The 22,000-nt window shown below is 33.5% G+C and overlaps 1 pseudogene; it reads left to right on the forward strand.

Annotated features, from left to right (window-relative positions):
* The first annotated feature begins 12,241 nt into the window (after positions 1 to 12,241).
* LOC120614545 (uncharacterized) lies at positions 12,242 to 12,360 on the forward strand (annotated as a pseudogene).
* Positions 12,361 to 22,000: the final 9,640 nt, after the last annotated feature.

The raw sequence follows: 22,000 nt of genomic DNA on the forward strand, positions 1-22,000 counted from the left end.
AAATAGATCTCAAAAGTAATTTAAAATTTAGCTAGTGCTACCTTTAATAAATTGATTAAGAAGTTAATTATAAATATACCGAGAATGAGACTCAGAACATATTTTTTTAATTCCAAATAGTTCAAACATACTTGGAATGGAATCAACAGAGCAACTTCTTCTGAGCGTACTCAGAAAACTCGGGTGTCATAGTAACAAAAACCATTTAGTTTAATATCTTTCATCCCACATCTTATTTTGAGAACAAGTTAAGAATATCAATGATTGTGGTTTACTTTGCATTTATGAACTCACTCAGTCATTTCAATTGTATTGAACTAAATACTGCAGAAGGCTGAGAATGTTTTTTCCAAGAATATCTTGTTATAATCTTTGTTTTAAAGTCTATTTTGTCTGGTACGGAAAATACTATATATCTATTCATCTATATCTGTTTCTATCTTCATAATCAATTAAGCCCTGCTTCTGTTACAGTTCAATTAGCTTGTCAATTAGCTTTCCACATTTACAGTCTCTATGTTATTAAACCCTAAATATTATTTTTCTATACCTTATTAATTTGAATATGGCTACTTCCCATTACTTATTGGAAAGACAGTTTTATGTAAATATATACATAATCATATATATACATATATAATACACATGCATGTTTTTGTGTGATGTGATATGTGTATGTATTATATATGTGATGTGTATTTATATTACATATACATAATATGTGTGCATAATATATATACATTTTAAATAATCTACATATTATGTATTTTATGTATATACATGTATGATCAGCTTGTCCTGTTGCTCCTGACTTAGTGAACTTGAACTAAATAATCGTTAGTAAATCATGAGATATTTACATATAAGCTTCCAAACGTAAATATAAAACTATAGAGCAATTCTAAAGAGAATCTTTACATCCACACACAACTGGGAATGCCTCTAAATCTTTGCAACTTCAGCTCCTTAGAACAATTCTGTACTTGGTCAGTGTAAAAAGAGAGAATGACATTGGAGTAAATGAACTAAATATTTTTCTTTTAACATGATTGCCATTGGTAAGTTTGGACATGATTGATTTAGTATATGGGATGTTTGCTGACATCTCTTTTTAATCTCCTTGATATGTAAAGATTGTATATGTAGCCTACTAACTGGGCTACACATACAGATATTTGAGATAACTGAGGAGGAACACAAATAGCATTTTTAGTTGAATCTTGAAGAGTATAAGAATTTTCTGATTACAAGGAGCAGGAGATGGAAATGTGAAATTGCATGGCTTAATGGGGACCCACAAGTAGCTCAATGTAACCCAAATACAAAGATGTGATGAAGAGATGTTGAGAGAAACTGGAAAGACAGGCAGGGCCAGACTGAAGAGAGCCTTTTATTCCATGCAAAGAAACAGGGTTGGTATCTTGTAGACCTGAGGATCCACTGAAGGATTCTAAACAGGGGGGTGATATGGTTTAGTTTGTGATTTAAGAAAAATAAATTACAATAAAATGTGACAGCATGCAGAGACTTGAAAAATAATATAAAGAAGATGCTAAATGATAGTAGGGATTCCCAAAGGATACCAATACCTAAAGAAACATAAAAAAGGCAGGAGTGTTTTTGTTTTGGATAAGTAGCTTCACACTGAGCTCTATTCTTGCCAATAACTCTTAAGAACTATATTATTTGAAGGTTAAGAAAAATACATAAAGGCATGAGAAATATCTGTGGCCATAGGAAAATCCCTAGACATAAAAGCTCTCTTCATAAAATATTTCCTTATACTGAATGTACAATTTTCTTTCATCAAAAATCTAACATATTTAGCATGAGTACTGGGATGCTGATTAATAATGTACATATATAACTTAAGTGCCAATTAATACCTCTCTCTCTCTCTCTGTATATATATATATATATATACACACACATACACACATACACAAGACTGAAGTGATTAGACAAAGAAAAGCTCTAACTTTACCATAGCAAATACATATATCGGAGCAAAAATAAATAAATAAATAAAGAGAGAAATGATGGCACCAGCTCTCTCACGTTTCTGATATCTTAATTGACCTTAAATTACAAAGCTAACAGACTTTCCTTTAGAAAAAAAACAGTTGGATATGCAACCTTTGTTTTGCTTTTAATGTCATATATTAGTAGATCTTTTTTAATGTCCTTTATGTCCACTAATGTCAGGTCATAAAAATCTAAGCACACTATCAAGAAGAAATACACACACACATACACACACACACACAACACAACTGGTCTGTTTGGATGGAGAACAATAAAGTAATAGCTTATAATATTAGCCTCATTCAGAAAGAATTTATAGAATTTCTACTGTATTTGGGAAATATAGTTGTAAAAATGAATAAAATAGCACACTGAACTCTCGGAGGTCACAGACTAGCAGTGCTAACAGACACAAAAATTTTTTTTAAACCAATATAGATTGTAATATACTAGTGATTTCAATAATGTAGTTTGGGATCACAGAGAAGAGAGTGAATAATTCACCAAAGAAGAAGTCAGATGTTAGTGGAAACTGTTCTAAGCCTTGAAGGCTTAAGTCAAAAGCAGGGCATAAACACAGGTACCTGGGTGGTATGGCAGCCCTAATATGGGACATATTGGTAATAAACACAGCATAAAATTGAAAAGAAAACTGGAGAGCCACATTTGGAACTGTCTTGCTCTGTAGTTTCAGCCTTATTCTAGGAGTGAGGAGCCACTGAAGCATTTTAAATAGGAGAATTGTGTTATCAGACATAAATATCACCTTTCCTATGACCAAAAAAAATTCTGGTAGAAAAAGACCAAGAGCAAAGTAAGAAGACAATACAGCATTAATTAATCTACCCTTCTGTAAGGCTCATATTAACATTTAAAATAAGCATCACGATACTATTTTCTTCACTCTTTGCCTGAGATTGTTCCTTCAAAATTGTCCCTAACCTAGACAAATGCTTTCCTCAGAACAGGGACATCAAGAGTCCCATCTCACACTAATAAATGAGCTTATTTACATTTCACTCCTACTTAAGTGGGCGCTTTTATTTATGTTTATCTTTTATGATGTGATTTTCTTTGATCCCACCTTTTCACCTTCTCTTGTTCTTAAACGCTACAGTTACTTTAAGATAAAACTCAACTCAAAGTAAAGAAAATGTTACATAAAAGGTTTTAGACTGTTTATTTTTCTACCAGGAGCTTTAATGTTATCTCACCAGAGTGACTGTATGTTTGATATACATACATAAACACATATATGGGATATGCTTTACCCTCATGCTGTTACCAGTCTAGTGATAAATGCTTGATCGCTATTATCAAACAAGATAACTTTTTAGGATGATAGTTTAAAATCACTGGGAAACTGAAAATAATTACCTCCTTTTAAAATGAGAATGTATATAACACTTTCTCAATTTCTTAAGAAAATAAAGATACACAAAACTTAGCTTTCATGTTGAAGTCAAGTGCGTCTTTTCATGAAAAGCTGAGGAATTTATTTAGGACTTAATCAATGGTGAAAATCTCAACGTATTCTATATCTACTCCATATGCTGACTTAAAACTTTAGTAAAACCTGAAAACATCATCAGTTTGGGGTAAAGTTTTGGAGGTACAGGTGATTTGAATTGCAAATGTGGTGACAGTTATTACCTTAACATACCTGTCTCTAGAAACACTGATGCAAGCCTTGATGAAAAAGGCTGTTATTTTTGCATAAACTCTATATAAGTAAGTCGTGTCTGTGAACAATGGCAGCTTTGTAGTGGTATATTAATAAAATATTAGACAATATATGAGTTATTCTGTATACACTGTAGGTGTTTATTTAGATTATCCCCCCACCCAAATGTATGAATGTGAAAGCTTTCTGATTATTCACTGAATATTGATATTTTCCATACTTATGGACATTGACAAATTATATGTGAGCTTGGTTATTCTCACAGCATAATATTATATAAGAATATTTTCATGTAAACTCTGAGGTAAACTTTACTTAACATTTGATTATTTTAAAACCTTTGCCAGAATGTTCCATTCTATCATACAGTCCTATATTTTGTACTGTTTATCAAACACTATTAAGTTATTTGAACTGAAATTTTCAAAAGAATCTATTAGTTGTAAGCTTTAAAACATTAAGATTAATATTATATGTGTATTCAATGCTCTTACGGTATAGTTTCTTGAATCAATATTTCAAATAAGAAAAACGATAAAGTTAAAAATTAATCGAGTAACTTTACTATAGGAAAATGTCCATAGAAAATATAATTTCTGCATATGAAGTATACACATTGTTAAGAAGCTTAAGTTAGTGGTGCAGACATCATTTTCCATTGCATTTTCTTAGATTATTGTCATCCTGCTATTTAAATATCTCTTACTTTCTCCTTTTCTCCTGGATCCTCCCGTTAAGTTAGGTCAGATAGGGGTAATCTTGAGAAGGAACACCTATGTTCCCACAACCAAGACAGCTCAGTAACTAGGCCACTCACAAAATTCAGCACCTTGTTCAATATCCACATAAGAAACAGATAAAGAAATTACATCTGATGATGAAAACACACTAAAAAGTCTCCCTCAAAATTTAAATGGCCACCAGGGAGCAATCATGGCATCTTAAAAGTGCTGGACAAGGTGAACTGGGTTTGTTTAAAAGTCTCAGAGTTATTGATTTTATTGATAGGAAAAAAAATCCAAATATATATAGCCGATATGGTGGAGGCAGGGTAACAAACAGTATTAAGGTTTTTTTACAACAGACCACTTGGCATAATTATTTTATATTTTTTGAGAGCTAAAGAATTATTGTAGGCACATAAATAGCTATATTAACTAACAAACTAAAAATATATTCCATATAACACTGATAAATTTCAAACTGGAATAATTTGTAAATTTATTACATTTGCAATAACACTATAATTTGTTTACTATACACATACAGAGTTATTATGCTTATCTATAAATATCTTGTAGTATAAAGAGCTACCCATTTATGTATATTTATGCAAATACATACAAATATTGTTATAGGAATGAGCCATGTCGTAAGCTTTGTGGCAATGGTTATATATATAAAATCGAATCTGATAGATACATGACATATGAGATCAATAAATCAGAAGACCACTATATACCTCTTCTATGAAGTAAATAAATATACAGAAAATCTGTGGAAACCTGAAGTTATATGATAAAAGCACAGTCCTCATTTAAGTAAACTGTAGCATGATTCTGAGCAATTAGAAGGTCAAATGATCCCAAATTTAATGAATTATATATCCTTCACAATACTTGCTTCTAAGTCAAATAATGATTACATAAAAGCATAATTTGTCAAAAAATTTTTCTAGTTTTTAACTTATAAATCAACCATGCTTCTCTATAAAGTACAAATTACATAACTTTTGTTAATATAAAATAATGTCCTGGCTTACAAAAGATGAGGAGAAAAGATGAGAGGGGAATTATCTAGATGAAAAATATTTAAAATGAATGGATCAAAATTAAATATTTAAATATATTTCTTAAAGAATCAAGGGTAAAAACTAAAATAATCAAACACAACTAACAAAAGTGTAGATAAGAAAGTTAAAAAATAATTTGAAGTAGTGTGTTCAAAATTTCTCATTTTTTTTTAAATCAGTAAATAAAAGTTTATGCTCCTCACTTAAAGTTATGGTGATATATACCAGAAATAGTTACGAACACTAAAGGCTAAATGTGCTTACCTCTAAATGGTAGAAGATATGAGGAAGGAATAGAGTAAAAGACTTTTACACTTCATGTTTTGTCCCATTACACTGTTGATAATTTATCTTCTCTCACATAATGATTAAGAGCATGGATCTGCAACCAGAGTATGTCAGTTTGAATGTCAGTTGCACTACTTACAATCTGTGGCCTTAGTCAATTGACTAAATATCCATTTATCTTAGTTTCTATTCTCTAAATTGGAAAATTAATAGTGTCTCTCTCAGGGAATTCTTATTGGGACAATGAATTAATATTTAAAATTGTTTAAAACAGCACTTGCCATTATGTAAGCACTATGAAAGTATTAAACTAAAAAGAAAATACATATCATATATATGAGTAATGGCTAATGCATTTCATAATAACATATCATTTAAATTAAAAATAACATTAGTTATCAGTTATTGGTACAAACATATCCTTGGTGTGAGCAACTGAAAATACTATTTTTTTATGGCATCTGATGCCTTAAAAATGCCTAATTTATAAAGATATTTTTTCTTATAAGATAATAAGTTCTTAGGAACAAATAGATGTAGGTTTTGAAGAACTGATTTTAAGGGAAGGAAATACTACATATAATATTTGGGATCATATATAATATATAATTTTGACATCAGAAACCAAAGTGAATGGCATGTAATGAATTTTTAGAATTTAGTAGTTGGGATCTCACTAGAAAAAAATGCTTTTTTATTATTTTAGGTCTAATCATTTAGTATGCCAAATAATGATTATTTTCCTTATATTTTAAGAAATCAGAGTTCAGCAGCTCACTAGGCAAAGGACAAATGAGGCTTCTTGAATCTTGAGTTTTAAATATCAATCTACCCCTAACTTTCATTTCATAGCTTACTGAATTAATATGTCATCAAATACTTATTTGGAAAATAAAGGAAAATAAAGAAATCCATCTCTCAACCTTACTGTTTTCTTCAATCGCTGATTATGAATTTAACGTATAATAATCAACAGGTCTCATTCTGTATTATTTCAGAATAATTAAGATTATTTGTAATATACTGGCAGTTCTAACTTACAATTAAGATGTATTATAAAGTTCATTTCTAAGGCACAGAATATAGAGGTCAGAAAAGACCTTAGAAGCCATCCACTTCCCACTCTATTAATTGTGTAAATCTTTCTGGAACATCCTTATCACTAACAGATGGTCATTCATCCTTTGCTTAAAAATGTCAAGTAATCACAAGCTCAGTAATTTAAAGGCAGCCATTTTGCATCTGGACAGCTGGAGTCTTTATTAAATTTCACTTCTATTAAACTGTTTCCCTATATTCATGTATTCTTGCTTACATTTTTTAATGCCAGATATGTAAAATACATAAAAATCACAAACTTACAGTCTAACAGAAAAGACATAGAATAACCAAGTTATAACACAAATATATTATTATAAATTGAGATAAGTACAGAGAAGGGGCTAAAAGTCCCTGTTAATGTTTAACTGAGAAACCTGATGTCCTCCAGGGGCTCACAAAAATAAAGCATGCCTAAAAATGTGCTATTGCATAAGCTGGAAAAAGGGGAGTTGAATGGAGGTTGAGGGGAGAAAAATGGAAGATGCCCGGAGGAGGTCAGAGTGAAGAAAATAGGATGCATGGGTTCTGAAGAGGGAGGAAGACAGGTGCATTCAAGAAACCGAAAGAGGGTCAAAGTGACTGAAGCCAACTGCACAAGAGGAAAAATGTTGCAAGGGAAATGAAAGGAAGAAGAGGTCAGGCATAATTAGGGCCCTAAAGGTCCTGCCCTCTAAATTTCCTACTATTTCCTCCCTAAAGTGACACTCAATATGTTTATACTCAATATGTTCAACATTACAAGACACAGTGAGAGTAGTTAACCATCTCCATTTCTCACCTCATAGCTGAACAAGAATCTCCCATTCCATCCACTATTCTTCAAGTCACGCTGTCCAGAAACTTTATTATTCCAGTTGTTTCCTCTGCTGTCAAAGCTGTAAGTTTGGGTTTGTAATAACTTTAAAATTATATTGCCAGAACCGATTGCAATATTATCCTGTCATCTCACTATCATTAAATAATGATTTGACATTTGCTGTGATTATAAAATTCTTGTCCGAACATAGTCATATTTGAAGGTCAATATGGAAAGTATCAGTAGTTACATGAAGATAGTAAATATAAACCAGTCCTCTTCAGGGAAAACCAGGGCTTATCATCACCCTAATTACTGCTTATCTTCCATTGTACACCCTTCTGCTTCCCTCTGACCTCTAGAGTGGCCAGATAAAATATAGGAAGCAGTTAAATTTGAAGGTCAGTTAGACAATAAATACATTTTTTTTTTAATATAAGCATGTGCCATGCAATATTTGGGACATACTTATAGTAAAAATTATTCATTGTTTATCTGACCTTCAAATTTAACTGGAGGTCTTATATTTTTATAAGCTGCATCTGTAGCATTCTCAGTGGTCTAATAAAAAATTCCCATTGTCTGTGGTTTCACATGATGACTACCACTCCACCTAGCATGACACAGAGACAATTATTACATTTCTTTCATAAATTACAGAATTTTTATAACATTTGTATAAAGAACAGAACAAGAAAATATAAACTACTTATTGAACACCTTCAGTATTTCAAGTACTCTTCCATTCTCTGGAAATTCAAAGGTAAATAAGACATGATTCCTACTCTCAGGATCCCATCACAGGAAACAAGGACAAATATTTAAAATGCAAAGTGATAAGCAATATATTAAAAGTGGATGGAAAACTTGATGAGAATGTAATCAGGCAGTTGTTAGTTAAATATAAGTGGGATTCAGGGAAATTTATACAAACTGGAACCTGATACTGAGTAGTTCACCTAGTAGAAAAATTGGGGGAAGACAGTCCAAATAGAGCTCCCAGTCTGTGTAAAATCACTACTTGAAAATGCGTATTTAGAAAACATTATACAGACCAGTGAGCATGAGAAGATACAGCTAAAGATCAGATTAGGAAAGTGGACTGTAGCAAAGGGCCTTGCTAAGGAGTGTATACTAACAATGCATGATGTCCCAGGTACAGTGGAAATGGAAGTTATAAATATAAAGAAAGACAAAATTTAGAAGTTATTTTAATTATGATATATGAGAAAAAAGCAAAGGTGACCGAAGTACTCACTTGAGGCAGTGGGATAGATAGTGATGCCATTTATCGAGACAGACAAAAATCTGAAGAAGAGTGAGTTTTTCAGTAGGAGGTGAAGAGAAGCGGAGGCAGAGTGGCGCTGGGGCGTGTTAAAGCTAAACAGTGTGTTTCTTTTTTTTCAATAAGGTGATGACAAGATCATTTTACTGATGACCAAAGGAGTGTGAAGTTGGATCGGTATTAGTTTTCTGCGGATGGCTGGCCATGACTACCTTGACCATTGCCAAAGTGAAGGTTTATGCAATGAACAGACAGACGAATGGAAATGATGCAAGTTCCTCTAGACAATCTCTTTAGACCAGTCTCATTTCTTGAAGTTCTCACTATCACGAAGGGTGGTGGCTTCCCAGATTGTGATACAGAAGTGAACTGATGAGAAACTTGGTGAGCAGGTTATTTCCTGATTGAATTGCATAATTATATGGTTAGCATTGAGTTCTGCTTTTAGAGACTGAAGTTAAAACATACTTCCTGAGAATGGAGGTGATTATATATTAGGCATTTAGGAAAAGAGCGAATAGCAAAAATCAGCAATGCATTTACCTTTGATAAACCAAAGTTCTTTTCTGGGAATCTCAGGAAATTTCCTTGAATTTTATTCACTCTGTTTACTCTTGAGATCTTTTAGTAAGTTTTTAACAAACGAAATTTATATTTGTTGAACACATTTCGAATACTCAGTGTTTCAATGTTTCACTCCTTTTTCCTTCTGCTTCTTTCCCCCTTTACTTTTTAGTATAGACCATACAAGGGATGAACCCACATCTCCCAGAAGTTCCAAAAACGCTAAGACATGGAGCCTAGCTTTCCCACATCCCTAAATTCTGGCAGTCCTCAGCTGTATGCCAAGTCCATGAATATGTACGAAGTACTCATTTTGCAATTACAAGAGGAAGAGAGGCAATTCCTGGAGGCAGAAGGCACGCACTATCTTTACAAACTTTAAATATCCTTCAAAATAGGGATGGTACCACACAACAATTTCTGAGCCTATGCAAAGGCCTTTGTGTCAGCCAGCTCTTGCTGACAGTAACAAACTTCCCCAATTCTAAGAAGCTTAGAACAACAAATATTTGTTCTAGTAGATGTGTGAAGAGACAGGGGGAGCTCTGCTCCTGACTAGAGCTCAGGGGCCCGGGGCTGCTCTCCATTTTGTTCATCCTCTTCTGAAAGCATATTTAAAGAAGACATTGTAAAATGAATCTTTTTTTTAGAAACAGAGTGGCTTTCCCTTTCCCAGCCTGCTTCTGTGCATAGAAAGTTGGGGGCCCTGAAGTAGTTTTGTTTTTTACTATGTAAAACAGTATTAGTCCCTTTTTAGTTCAGGCTTATGGCACTTTTGCTAATATATCTCTTTCTGTGGGCCTTCTATGTATTTGACCCTGCAATTCTTGGGGGTACGTGTCTTTCTCTCCAGACTTAATTATTTGTGTTGTTAGCATATTTGGCCCATGTGATTTCTGGGAGACCTTACTGTCTGGCTGAAAATGTCCACTAGAGACCACCTCATCACTACTAGAGAATCTAACAAAGGAAGTCAGGGACATTTCCTTGACTTGCTTTTTTACCCTGAGGCTATATTTTACTGTCCACACCCTGTTTTTGAAATTTTTCTGGTGGGTGAGGCTAGACATGAGAAACAGTTTTAGTTTCCAAGCCAATACTTATGCTTGCAAACTGGACAATTTCAGTTTTTTGTGTTGCAGAATAGTATTATAAGCCACTAAAAGCATCAAACCCATGATTTCTATATCTGCCTGGCTGCCATCGTACCCAAGTGGACAAGTTCTTAAGGTATAGTCACTATACTGCATGCAACTACTTGCAGGCAACAACTCTAACAAACATTTTAACATTTTAGTACCAAGTTCTGTGTTGGTATAAAAATACATCTCCAAACTCAGTGACTTAAAATAACAATAATTTATTATTGCTCACAAGCCTGGGTGGTTGACTGATAGAAGCAGAGCTCTTCTGGGGGTAAGTCTGTTCCGTGTGTCTCTCATTCTCCATGGACCCATGAGGCAGCCTTGGTAAATCACTTTGATGGTAATGGCTGAAATGTAAAAACAAGCCCTACTATGCACGCACGGTTCAAGCAGACATCTGTTAATATTTCACCAGCCAAAATAAATCAATTGGCCAAGGTCAACATCAGCAAGCAGGAAAATACACTGTACCTTTAGGGAGGCAAGGCACAGAAGACTACAACAGCAAAGAGACTGGATTATATTTTAGATATTTGTTTTTATTATGAGTTATACTATATTTAGGCATTTGATACTCATGAGGTTTAAGTTCTCTTAAACAAATAATTTCATACTACTTAATGAGGTCAAGCCAGCCGCCTAGAAAAGAATATTCACTGTCCTAGTAAGTCTTTTTTAAAAATTAATACAGACATTTCCTATCATAAAAGTAGTTTATGGTCACTATGGAAAATTAAAATAGAGGTAAAAAAAGAAATTCTGAATCCTACAGCCCAGATACAGTCATCTTTAACATGATACAGCATATTTTTATATCCTTTTTGCTATGCGTACTTGCCATAAATGTGATAAAAATAGTATATAAAATTGAATATATTATTTGTCTTCGCTTGATGCAAAAATAGTTTCCATTCAAATTACCCCTTCATTTTACAGCTTGCAGGCATGTTCATATGTTTAGCTTCTAGTTCAAATCCTCATAACAAAGAGACTTTGTTTTATTACTATTTTCCAGAATTGAAATAGGATATTCTTTTCCTACATGCTAGGTTGCCTGACATTCAAAAGAGAAGGGCTTCATTAAAAAAACAAAATCATAACATACAATTCTATACAAACTACATGCAAAATACAATACAAAAACGCAAAACCCTTCAGACTGTTACCAGGGCTTCTTTCCGGGCTTGGCCGTATATGAAGCCCTTTGATTATTGGGCCTCTGTCACAGGAAGGAATGCTCCACTGATGAGCACCGCTTCCCCCCACTCACATCTCACCCACAACCACAGAGAGTCCAGCTAAACTGTTGTCATCGCAGTGTAGGGACGGATTCAGGAAGGTCATCTGTCCAAGGGCGCTTCCTCTGGCCGTTCTAGAATGGTGGATAGACATCATGTCAGAAGGCATATCTGCTCCGCTTTCAGGTTGAAATTTTGAGTGCATTTGAATTTCTGAGCCAGAGAGCAGACATTCACAAAGAGGATTTGTATGGGGTGAAAACACACACTACGTGCTTTTTCAAAAGAACAGTTGCCTCAGCCTTGTGATTAGAAAATCTTCCGTCTACAGCCATGCCACCCCGAACAAGCCCAATCCCATCTGATCTCGGAAGCTAAGCAGGGTCGGGCCTGGTTAGTACTTGGATGGGAGACCACCTAGGAAGACCAGGTGCTGTTGGCGTAAAAAATAAAAAATAAAGGACTATAAATTGACAAGGTCGTTGCAATCTGTGAGGTCAGCCAGGGTTGCCTTGCCTTAAAAAAAAAAAAGGAAAAAAAAAAGAAAGAAAAACTTCCTACTAAAGCCTGGCAATAGAAAAATTTCAAATCCTAGTTTATGGTTTATAGAGAGGTTTCATAATATTCTGTGTCTTCTTACATACTCTAGTTAAATGTCAGGAGAATTTGTTCTGGGGAGGCTAATCAAGGGGTATTTTAAGCAGAACATCATCAAATTATTATTTTTTTGTTCATGTATTTGTGTTTCGTTTGGTTTTGGTTTTTCTTAAAAAATGTAATCATAATAACTCTGTGTACACTTTACAAAGTTGACAGAAAGCCATAATATAGAGCAGGAATCCCTGACTTTTCCAGCCCACAAACCACTCTCCACAGGCAACAACTTTCTGTTTTTCAACTTGTCTTTGAGTATTTACTCCAATTTTTTAAAAATAATCTACTCTGCTAATCTCCTTAATTTATTGACTTTATAAATTATCTGTTGCTATTTCCTGAAGCTCGATGAGCATTTAGCCTTCCCAGAGTTATCACACTCTCTTTACTCAAATTGATAAATAGTATTTACATTATGATGATGACCTTGTAAATACTGTTAAGTGCCAAGTAACTGTCTATGATTTATATTTTCTTATTTTTCCTTCACTTAAACAGATTTTGTTTTGTTTTGTTTTACTTATATCGTTGATAATACAACGCCTTTCTTTGACCGGGCCCTCTGCAATGCTCCTCCCATTAACAGGCAGAGCCTAGTTCCCTGCCTCTTGAATTGGGGCTGGGCTTTGACTTGTTTTACCCAATGGAATGTGAAAGAAATGACATTGCTCTACTTCCTAGAGCAGGTCTTAAGAGAGTCATTGCAGTTCTTGCCTTTGCTCTCTGAGAACCATGAGACAACACAATGAGGAAACGCCCAGATGAAAAACCACTGGAGTGAGAGACTAAACCATCCCAGCTGCCTTAGTACTTAAAAGACCTTACATTGACTGCAAAGATATAAAGAAAACCATGCATGAGCAGTAGAACTGTGCCTGGACCATGAGAAATAAAAATCTATGGTCATAAATTATTCATTCCATAGAAACAATGGAGTAGAGATTCTAGAACAATAGCAAGTGACCTTATAACATAGTACTTAATGGAAAAAAGAAGCAGAATGAGAAATATCACTCAATGGTATTTCCATTAATTAAATACAGTAGTCCCCCCTTATCTGCAGGGATATAGTCCAAGACCCCCACCGGATGTCTGAAATTGCAGATAGTACCAAACCCTATATATACAGTATTTTTTTTCCTATACATACATACATACATACATACATACATACATACATACTTACATACATACATATCTGTGATAAAGTTTAATTTATAAATCAGGAACAGTAAGAGATTAACAATAACTAATAATAAAATAGAATAATTATAATAATATACTGTAATTAGTTATATGAATGTGGTGTCTCTATCTCTCAAAATATCTTCTTTTCACTTAAAGGAAGCACTTTACAGCTTCTCTTTGGCAGGTATGAATTGCCAGCCTTGCTACTACTAGGCTTTGGGACCATTATTAAGTAAAATAAGGGTGACTTGAACACAAGCACTGTGGTACCACGACAATCGATCTGCTACACCATGATGGTTACTAAATGACTAATGGGTGGGGTGCATATACAGCTTGGATATGATGGATAATGGGATGATTCATTTCTGGGGGGAAGCGAGAGTCCATCACACTACTCAGAATGGAGCACAAACCAAAACTTATGTTTTTTTCCTGGAATTTTCTATTTAATATTTTTGGACCATGGTTGACTGTGGGTAAATGAAACTGCAAAAAGTAAAACCACAGATAAGGGGGGGTACTCATCTTGTGCATGTATTCAAAGCAATACTGTTCTGCATAGTTATACAAATAGATACATACATGCGTACATAGTTATATACATAATGTACGTATAAATATATATACATATACACATATACATATATATTTATACAAACAGATACAAACAATATGTAACAAATATATCAAAATTGTTTCCCATGGTGGAAAAAGAGATAAAGTTTGGCATAGGATAAAAGGAAATAAAATGTTAAAAATCGGATTGTACAAGGACTAGTGACAATAATAGCCATGAAATGAAGAATATGATGAAGTCACCTTTCTGCCTTTGAAATATACTTTCCCCCACAAAACCTACCACATCCACTATTTATTCCACTCCGATTCATGAAATCAAAACTCTTTAGTGGTGCCCAGCTATTGATACCATTTTAAAGCTCCCTAGACTATACTAATGTGATAGGCAATCATAGCAATCATTAATCTGGTATAGTAAGGTGATTTTCTAAATGATAATTTATTTATTTACTTACTCTGTTTTCCTGGGCTGCTCCTCCTGGAATCTTCTCTCCAGTCTGTTTTCATCTGCAGATTTGCGGCCCATCCTGGGACAGCTTGTGGATGTTCCCTTGTCAGGGTCATTGTTTCTTGTATCTCAGCATTTTACCTTAACTGGTTTACCAACTTGTTCTTCAATTTCTTAGTAAAAAAAACATGTATGAGAAATACATTTTGTGAATCTTTTCATATTTATAAAGGTCTTCCTTTGTCTTTACACTGACTTCAGAGTTTTGCTGGAGATAAATTTATGAATTGAAAATCAATCTGTGTTATTTTAGCTCTCATATGAAACTGAATTTTCTTTATTTTTTCTCTCTCCCACATCTACCCCTATAAACCCAAACCCAGACGCTTTTAGATTTTACCATTTAGTTTTTAGGTGGGTCTTAGAGACTTACATGTCTCACTTCCCACATGCATGGGAACTAAAGATTCAAGCTGTGAAAATTATACGGAAAACATTATATCAAAGTTGCAAATTTCTTACAAGTAAGGGTAGCATATATGAGTTTTCATGCATCTAAAATGGAAAGAACTAAACTAATAAAACTTAAATACATTGATTTTATTGTGCTCAGTGCATATAACGGTGTTCAAAGCCTGTGATCACTGAAAAAATGTGAATTCACCGAATGACCATTGCTATGCTAAATCCACCTACATTTAATGTATAAAAATTTTATCTAAATTACATTAAGACAAAAGATTATTCTAAAAGAAAATGTATTTTCCTAAGAAATTATATCTCTACTTTTAGATGACTATCAGCAAGCACCATTTTATATGTAGTGAAAGAATGTCTTAGCTGTCCACTTTGCAAAAAGAAAAACTTATAAATTAGAAGTCACAGTGAAATCCAGACTCATTAACTGCTATTTTTTTCCCCCAGTAGAAAAGAATCAATCAGGTTTAATACAGAATTACACAGGCAAATACATGAAATGGTCTAGTGTTTATGCAAATTATATATGCAAAACTATCAGCTTTAAGAGGATCAATAGTCAACTGTTAAATTGCTACATCCGCAATGGCAAAAAAGTCAACAAGAAGTTTGGCAATGAAGAAACAGAAAACTCTCAACATAAATACCTCTCTTTCTGCTCCCAACATGGTGTGGTTGCAGCCTGCAGCTGTTGGCCTTGTGTAGTCAACTGGATGATACAGATAAATATCAGAAAATCCTGGCTCCTGTGTTCTGAGAAGCACCTGGCAAGGCCCATCCCTTTTTCTCGGGTGTTGTGCTTCACTGCAGGCGATAGAATCTTCCTTAAGAGAATCAACTTCTGGGGTGGGAAAATGGGGGGAGGAGGGAGAGACAACCTCAGCTCTTGAGCTATATATATAGCACAGAGTCAATAAGAGTTTATTTTCTTTTAAATATTCATGAATCTCTAATAGTTGCAGGCAATGGGAAAACTAAGCTGGCCAGGAGAGGGATGCTGTCCCTGTATTAATGTGATAAGACATGGTATGAAAGACTTATGGTATTAAACATTTCAGCTGTATCATATTAGCACTGTATCATAGACCTTACTTTTCCCCAGCACAATACAGAAATCTTTATTATGTGAAGACGTTTTCCTAAAAAAATAATTGGAAAAAGAGCTAATGGGATAGGAGATCTAAAATGCATTGTGATTTCAACTTTTTGCTTAAAAAAAAAAAAAAAGTGTGTCTTTAAAACTCTTCCCCAAATCAAAATACATCTGAAAATATTCGGTTTACGGTGTTCTCTAGAAATGATATTGTTACAAAATTTTTATTAGTCCTTTATTTTTATCATTTATTAAATATTCATTCAATATTGTTTATATTCATATCTTCATTATTTCTTATCTGAAAATACTTCCTATGCTATTTGTATCTGAATTGAGTTCTCATTTAAGCAGTGAATAATGAAAAGAATAAGAGAAGTGAAAAGGAGATTACACTTCTTGCTGGTTTGAAAGAAGAGCAGAAAGTCAGAAAAATAGGAGAGAAAGAAAAGAAAGAGGAAGGGAGAGAGAAAGGAAGAAAAAAAAAGAGGATAAAAACTCTGATCCTAATATATACATAATTAGCCCATAAACATCTGGGTTTTAGTACTTTTAGAAGTACCAAAATTTCCCCTCTGTAATCACATCCACACATCCTCAGGCTGCCTCCTGTGATCTTTTTTTTTTTTAAATTTCCCAAAGTTTGATGATTAGTGCTTGGTTAAGAACAAAGAAAAAGGTGATAAGTACCAAAGTCAAGAAGAACCTGTTTCAGATACTGTCAGAACTGAAGTCAAAATAACAGGAGAGGATTTCAGGGATTCCCTAGTCCAACTGCCTCATTATAAAATGGATAAATTAAGTAAGTCCTGAGACGCTGCTTCAGTCAGTTCGAACTACTATAATGAAATACCATGGACTAGGTGTCTTAAGCAACGAAAATTTATTTCTCATGGTTTTGCAGCCTGGAAGTCTGAAACCAAGATGCCAGCATGGTCAGATTCTTGGCCAGGGCTCTCTTCCTGGTTATGTCCTCACATGGCCTTTCCTTGGTGTGTGCACGCAGAGAGAGAGTAATTCCATGCCTTCTCCTCTTTCTATGAGGACATTGATCCCGCCACGAGGGCGCCACACTCATGACCTAGTCTAACCCTAATTACTTCCCAAAGGCCCCACCTCCAAATGCCATCAATATATGAGAATTTAACAATCAACTGTCTTTTAACTAGTGTACTATAAGGAAAAGGAATAGATTCATATAATGAAGTTATTCTATTTTTCACTCATCCAATATTTGAGTCATTATATAAACTCACAGAGGCAGAATTTTTAAGATAAGTAATGAAATGTAGAGAAAACCTAATCCAAAACATTTTAAAATAAATTATAAAACTGAAGAAAGTCAAAATATTTGATCAAAGTCATAGAAATGGTTAGAGAGAATCAAAGTTAAAGTTTATATCTTATTGCTATTAGTTCAGAGTTCTATGCCAGCCTCCAGGATTCTTGCCAGACTAAACCAAGAATAGTTTATAACAGACTCACAGAAAGAAGATTAGAAATCTGTGAGCAGGTAGAGGTAAAGTTCAATATATTAATGTTTTGGCTATTGTCATCTATTAATTGTTGAGTGATAAAATAGAAAGAGTTCCTACTGTACTACATTGCTTTGGAACAATACTAATAATTTCTCTGAAGAAATGTCGTACTAGCAGATACTGGAATAAATATTTTAAAAAACAGAACTCTAAATGTGTTACTAAAAATTGCTTTGTTACAAAGAAAAGTACAAGCTTGTAATTACAATAAACTTTTGCAATAAAAAGTTATTTTATGTAATTGTTCATGTGTCATAATCTCATAGACTATACAAGAAGGAAGAATTTCTTCTTTGAGGTGACTAAATGGTATTGGGTGAATATGGAAAATAAGAAGGAATATGCAATACGTAATATTCTTATGTGGAATAAGAAGCTGAGAAGCCAAGTGAGCCTTCTAAAGTTGCAACTAAATTCATCATAATGTCAAATTAATCAGTGCCTAATTCATTATATGCCCCTGTAAGTTTACTTTTTGCATTGCTTCATTGCTGATGCTCTTCATTGCATAAAATTTAAGGCATTCGTAGTAGGCATCTTCATTTATAATTATAAACAGATCAAAATATCCACAATTGAAAGTTTATGAGAACTGTAATTTGATGAAAGATAAAAGATAAATATGTAACATTATAAGATAACTGTAAACAGAATTTACTTATCCCCCCTTGCCATTGGTTAGATATTTAGTAGCATGACTTTTACCTCTCTAAACCTAGTTTCCCCATTTTTAAAAAGAGAGATTATAATGTAAATTGGACCCAAAGCATCTTACTACTCTGATGTGTAGAAATCTAACAGCTAATTCTAATTTTACAAATTGTACAATCCAACCAAGTCTGAGTTTACCTATGTTAATTCTATTTTGGATCCTTAAAGGGTTTTATTAAATTCTTCATACATGGCATTACATTGTTGTCAAGGATTTCAATAGTTTTCCGACAGTATAATCAAATAATTGATTAAAATGAGTTAAAATTTCAAAAAAACACCAATATCTTAGCACAAAATACAGGATTCTTCAATATCCTAAATTATTTATTTCATTGTTGCATATACTTTTTCTAGCAGGTCCATACAAATTTGTAACTTTATGCATACCTGAAATTCCTTTGGCAATAAAATATCTTTCACTCTCTAGTAAGCACTCTTTGGAATGAGGTTAACACACCAGAGAGCACTTCTGTTCATTCCCAAAAGAAATTCCGCATCTTCTTCAAGACTTTATGATCCTTATATTATTTGCTATTGAGCAGGCAATAATGAGAAGATATTCTGAAATCTAATGTGTGTTTTAGTTTTTTGTTTGCTAAAGGCATGGATATAGTAAAATCAAACTTCTGCATTTATAGCTTTTTATGAAGTGTATGTAAGTTTTAATACAGAAAATCTGAAATTCATCTGCTGTTTACTTAGGACACTAGACAAAGAGTTTGTTCAGCTAAGAGTTACTAAAATATTAAGTTTTCTTTGTAGGCTGAGGAAAAAGAATTTCAATAGTGACAGGATATGGGTCGAATATCCTCAATGCTTTGTCCTCCTTTTATAAAGTAACAGATATAGTGTGACATTAAGAAACTGAAGAGAATGAGTAATTAAGATGAACTTCTTTTAAAATTTAGGCAAACCAGACAAACATTGGAACAGTCTCAGTTCTGTTTGCTGTAAATATCTTACATATTTATATGTGAATTATACATGCTATTTATATATAAAATGTCTCTATATAATATTTACATGCCCAGTGGCTATACTTACCTATAGGTGTGTATTCGGTGAGAGGCAAGCATGATTTCTTATAAAGTCAATTCTCTATTGATTTTTAATGTAATCAGTATTTAGAATAAACAATTTCAAAATCTATTAATAAGCTTATAGTTAAGAATAAGAAATGGAGGTCACAAAATGACATCTGGTATTAACAATGGGTACTGTTATCATATATTAACAATAGCAAGGTCGTTGGAAGTGCTGACTCTGGAGCCAGTTTGTCTGGATTTAAATGTCAGTCCCATTCTTTACCAGCTATTGTACCTTAAGTTCTCTGTTGAAATTATTCTAAGTGTTCAAATTTGATTCCCCTTTCTTTTCTAAGCACCAGAGAGGACTATATTCCTCTATCTCTTATGGACAGGGAAGAGATGTGATGAGTTCTGGCCAATGAACTATGAGAGAAAAAGATGTGTGTATAGCTGGGCCCAGGTCAATATGAGTTCTCCATGTCTTCTCCTTCTCCACGCCTCTGAAAGCTAAAGGATGGGACAGAGGAGTCACAAACATCAGAAACAATATCAGTCTGAGCCTTAACTAGGAGTACGTGGAGACCAACAATGGACATATAATATAAGCAAGAAATAAACTTTGGTTGTGTCAAGCTTCTAAGGGCTTGAAATTAGTGACTCCAGCATATCCTTGCCTAAAATGGCTAATAACCTCACTACGTGTTTCCTCGTCTATCACTGGGACAATAACAGGACCTAGTTATTTTTATGGTTGTCAGCAAGATTTAATGAAGCAACAGATCAATGCAGCTTTGTAATTCCTATTAATAGGAATAGTATATATAGGCCCTCACTTAACACTTTTTAAATTGTAGAATATTCCACCTGCCTAAAACCCATATGTGACCAGCAGTTCACAATTCTGCAATACATATCATCTAAAATTATAAAACAAAGTCTCAAATTATGCTTTAATATAAAATAATTCTACTAGAATATATGATTTTTATCATATGAAATATTTGCTCATTGACAGGAATAGCCCAGTTGCTGACTTATTAATGATACCTCTGATTTTTAGAAATAATACATTTTTTTCTATTATATATAAAAGGAAACAGTAGCTAGGTAAGTGGGGAAGGGTAGAGAGAGACAATAGTGAAGGGTGGTGGACACTGAAGCATAAAAGATGACCGCAGTCTCATGCTGATTACAGCTTTAGCTACCAAGCTTTGGAACCAAAGACCACTTGAATTCATCTCTGACCCTAGGAGTGAAATAAGAGCTTTCTTTCTTACTTCAAAAATGTACACTCTTTACAGACACGCTTTTTACTTAATTCACGTGACATCAGAGAAAGGTACTATTTCCTGTACTTTGCAGATAAGAAAGACATACCGTAGACCAGGGAAGAATAAGAGAGTCACTCTATGCCCAAAGGCATTTACTCCCCAGGAAAGCAACTCTGAGGTCTTCATTTCCATTCAGGTGTTCATTTATTGCTCTTGCTCATGTTTTAAACTAGAGACAAAAATGAAAAGAACAGTTTCTCAAAGCATATGCACACACAAAAGGAAACATTTCCCCTGGAGGAGCAAAGTATTTTTACATTATTGTCATTTTACTGAATTCTAGGGAAGAATTTATTGACCAAGGAAAGAAACAAATGGATTAACAGATCTTGTGGGACCAAGAATCTCTGGATGCTAAGAGGTCCATCCAGCAGAGATACAAAAAAGAATATTACATTTGCAATATATTTAATTTGAAGAAAAATTATTTCATATTTCTTTTCAATAAACAAAATTAGCCACATTACATTTTAACTCTGATAAGGATTATTAATTAAATTATTTATGCTCACATTAGAGGACGATAAAACACATATTACAGTCAAAGGAAATGTATGTTAAAATGCATTAATATGTTCATTAAAAATAAATAAAAGTGTTATGGTAAATACTGCATAAACAGTATTTTATAAATAAAATAAACAGGCATAAATAGGCAGAGATTCTATATCTAGATATTTATCATCTATGCCACTGATGAAACATAAAGGAATTATAGAATATTTAATAAATAATTAAAATCTAAGAGATTAGTGCTTTCAGCCATTTAAAAATTATAATTTAAACATTGACTATCTGCCCAATCTATGTTAATCATTATCCACATGGAGCCTGTTTTATAGTTGGGGAAATGCAAGTCAAGATCGAGCAAATTAAGATATTTACCAAACATTTGAAAGAAAAAATGGCACTTCTACCCCTACTAAAGAACTTCATAAAGCAATAAGAAAAACTATCAATTCCCCCCAAAATGAAAAACATGAAAGAAATTTTGTACTTTCTAAAATTATTACTATCCAATAAAAACAA

Source organism: Pteropus medius, unplaced genomic scaffold (genome assembly GCF_902729225.1).
Source record: "Pteropus medius unplaced genomic scaffold, Ma_sr-lr_union100, whole genome shotgun sequence".
Lineage (NCBI taxonomy): Eukaryota > Metazoa > Chordata > Mammalia > Chiroptera > Pteropodidae > Pteropus > Pteropus medius.